Here is a 4,379-nt window from a genome sequence, read left to right on the forward strand (position 1 = left end):
AAAAATGAAAACCTCATGTTCTAATTATATTCAATCACTGAACAAAGCAATACAATACAATATTTTGACTTATCACTAACCTCAGTTGCATAAAATATTGCAAAACTTTTCTTTGAGATGATAGGACCAAATGTAATATTAGTTTTATTTTCTCCAGAGCCTTACAAATGCAGTGACTTCATTCACAGAGGACTAGAGTCATAACCACAGTGTTTATCATTGGTGTTTATAAAAATTAAAATAAACTAAAACATTGGTACACAGGTCCACTGGCCATCTATCTAGCTATCTGTTCTCAACCTTTTAGCTCACAGTGCTGGAAACAGTGCTGACACCAGAAAATGAAAAGGTTGACTGGACCAATCAACACAGTCTAAAAGGTACTTTAAGGACATAGGTCTAGCTTTTGTTTTCAAAGCAATATATCACAATAATACTTCAAGATGACTACAGAGAAACTTTAATATCAGACTCTGGCCTGGCGTGGGAATCTAGCTTGAAGCAGTCCTCTATTTCTGTAAGATCCATATATGACATATTTTAGCTCATTTTCAGGGGTAATGTTCAGCGGCCAGAAATGGGAAGCATATTATTAAGACTGCACCCCTTTTCCAAGATTACAAACTATCCCTTGATCCTCCTGGAATGAGAATTTGATGATGATGATGATGAAATGATTTATTGAGCTCTAACCATATGCAAAGCATTTGGTTAAGCAGTTTCTATTGTTAAGCCTATGTAGTAAAACTTGATATGTTCATTAGGTGTTATCAATCTGATTTCAATGCAGGAAAAAACCCATGTGTTCAGACTAAAATGGTTCTATAAGGTTTTCAAGATTGTGACCTTTCGAAAGAGATTATTTACCAGGCCTGTCTTTCAAGGTGCCTCTGGGTTGGTTTAGACCTCCATACTTTCAGTTAGTAGTTGAGTACATAACCATTTGACCCTATAACCACCTTAAGAGATAAATATGAGACAAATATGATCATTATTTCTATTTAACAGATGATCATACAGAGGCTGGAAAAGATTAGTAGCCTTAATACTTTTGCTAAATAACAGACTTAGAATTCCAAGCCAGACTCAACTGAATACCACTATGCTATATTTATTTTAGGGAGCACGGTGGCTCAGTACAAGTACTGGACTGTAATGCATAGGTCAGCAGTTCGAGCACACCAGCCACTCTGTGAGAAAACTATGAGGCTTTCTGCTCCAACAAGCGTGTACATCCTTGGAAACCTATACAGGCTTGTAATGTGTTGGAACCTATTTGACAGTACTTAACAACAGCAACATATTTATTTTAATTAGTGATGGAAACAAAAGTCACTGGGTCTAGTGTTTAAAGCACTAGTTTTCTGTCTATTTGTTTCACCTGATGCTCATCTTTCCCTTCTTAACACCACTGACTGAAGGACTAGATAAGTCAAAATTTCTATGGCTACTGATCTTTTAGGAGTTATATGCTTTGAAATTAAAGGAAAGATAAATCCTAGTTGTCTTGTGTTTTTACAATAAAACTTGATAGAAAATCATCAACCTTTCTATTGGGATATTTATCATCTTGGCAACTCTCAAGGAGAAGATGATTTTGCCTTCAATAAATAAGATTTTCTTCAAAGTTATGAGTATATATTAGGTAAGCACGAAATGTCCTCAATATCATTGAGATTTGTTTTGGCATAGTTGGGTTTATGTAAGAAAGCAAAGATGAATTCAGATGTTATTTTCTGCATTGACTGCGGCTCTGAATAAAACAGTCATCCATTCTCATCTCACCTCCCCAGTTTCCAGGCATCTAAGCCTTCATCTTCTACCCAGAGGATCAGAGTTTTCCTCTATTGCAGCCCTCCTAAATACAAAGTTTGCTCTGCTGTGGCTTATTTAACCTTTTTCACCTTGAAAATATAATGTGTGTGTGGCACTGTGGGTTAATGCCCTGGACTGCAAGGTTGGCTTGAAGCGCAAGATCAGTAGTTCAAGTTCACCAGCTGCTCCTTGGAAACCCTATACAGGATCATTATGACTTGGTACCGACTCGACAGCATTTAACATCAATAACAAAACAACATATACTCTTAAAGCCCTGTTTCATATTAAGTTATGGAATCCCAAATTTCAGAGCTAAGTAGGATTGTAAATATCATCTCTCTATAGCCTTCTTCTGACACATATAAGCAACTTGAAGCTTAAGCATTTGTCCAGAACACTCTGTTGATGAGTGGCAATGGTGGAAAAATTGGTACACCTTGCTGACTCCCAGTCCAGTGCCCTTTGCCTTCTCTCCACATTGTGTTATTAGTCCCTAAAAAGTTTATTTGCAACATAGATCCCTGTGAATAACACTCTTCCTTCTTCCCAGTTACCGTATACATTTCAGCAGGGGATGCTTTTGAAGACAGGGACTAATGAGTAACTTCAGTGATTTAAGGAGCTTCTGGTCTCAGCAGCCCCATTAGACAGAGAGCCTTCTGGGCAAGCAGGACTTACATTCCTTGTTGAGACACATTTATCACAGTTTCCTTTGTTTAGGACCAATCGAAACTCTAAAAAAAAAAACCTTGGAAAGCCATAGCTAATCATAGGATGAATTATGAGATAGAAAGTGGGCCTTGTGAGAAGAAAGCTTACAAAATTAAGGATTACTTTGCCTGAAGAAGAAGAAAAAGAAACTAAAAACTACTTTAAGACTTGCCTTCTGGTTAAAAGGATTTATAATACTGAGAAAAGTGACTTGTCTTTCATATGAAGGCTATACAAAGAGAAACCAGGCTTAAATTGCAGCTAGATAAATGAGTGGCCCCACTGAGAGGCAGTATGGTCAATAAGGTGGCCACAAGAGGCTTTATGTAGTCCTCCTATCAGTGATAAACTTGACCTGAGCAATATAGGAAGCCATCTTATTAGAGGAGAGCTATTATGCTGTGATGGTCAAATCAGGTTTTTTGTTGAAGGCTGAGGTGTGCACGGCATTAGGTCTTGAGTGGCTCCACAATCACATTATCCTAGAGTTGATTTTGTTTGCTTTACAACTGCCAAGAAAATTTGAAGAATCACCAACCACACACAAGCTTCTATCATGTGGGCAATGAACTCTCTATTGTCACTGACAAAGGGATGAAATTCCATCCTGTTTCAAAAAGAACATCCAATTTTGGACCATAATATAGTAAAAAAAGAACTGCTCTCTGCAAACAGGTTTCTAAATCAGTTTCTTTACTAGCACAATGCGGTAAGATCTGCAGTTCTCCTCTTTGAATTACTCTGAGTGTGCTATGAGAAGCACAAAGTCAATCTTCATTGCTACCAAATTCTCAAGGTTAAGTTTCCAGGCAAGAAAAGAGGTGATTCTGAAGCCATGATCAATCAGTGATGTCAACCTGCCAGAAGTAACGTATCACAGTAGAGTCACTGGACATTTCAGTCAAAGGCTTCTTTTTCTCTCATTCCTGAGAATCTGACATTGAGTCACTTTATTTATTTTGAAATTCATTGCAAGAAGGATACAGTGGATGAGAATTTATGATCACCAGACAATGAAATGCCCTTTTCATTCCTATCATTGTTTGATTTCTTATTTATTTGTCTTCCTGGCATTTTCACAAATCTTTTTGAGAACTTGGAGGGTAATCATGAGGGTCGTCGAAATTCATGTAAATTACCAGTTGCGTTTTTTTTCTTATTGGGAGAGGAATTCTTCTTTCAAGTTAGGAGAAAGTTCTTTCTTGTCTAATTCCAAATGTAAAATAGCCATTAGTTCATTATATTCTATCGTTACTTTGATCTTAAAGTGAATGCTACCTTTTAAACCCCTAATCCTTCTAGGCAGGCTATTGAGGTTCAGATTGATAAGAGAGTATGTTATTCTCTTTGACAAAGCTTCTTGTTTGTGTGTGTGATTGGGTAAAAAGTAGGTATCTAGCTATAATATGTCTAGTGCTTAAATATAGCCTTTCTTACTGAAAATCCAATGTCATAAAATCTGAACCATGTAGTGTGAATTATATTTTCAGTGGGAAAGAAGACAGAAAAAGGGATTAAACAGTAGGGGACACGCCATTTAAGAGATGATCCTAAGAAGAAAGGTGGTAAATTCATGTTGTCAAGTACTTGTCTTCCATTGAATATCTACCACTATTGGAAACAAAAGATGCGGCCTAGTTAATTATTTTCTCTAAGTTTTACCTGACTATTTGGACAGTGAAACTAGAGTTTAGCTAACTGAACTGTGTCATCATAATCAAAAGTAATGCCTGGGCAAATCTTCCTTTTATACTTTCATATTCTTTAAAGACTCCTATAAAAATCCACCTTCTGGAGAACAAACAAGATGGCAGATCAGGTGGAAGTGCAGTAAAGGAGCTCCGCCAACA

The sequence above is a fragment of the Chrysochloris asiatica genome, unplaced genomic scaffold (genome assembly GCF_000296735.1).
Source record: "Chrysochloris asiatica unplaced genomic scaffold, ChrAsi1.0 scaffold00174, whole genome shotgun sequence".
NCBI classification, from domain to species: domain Eukaryota; kingdom Metazoa; phylum Chordata; class Mammalia; order Afrosoricida; family Chrysochloridae; genus Chrysochloris; species Chrysochloris asiatica.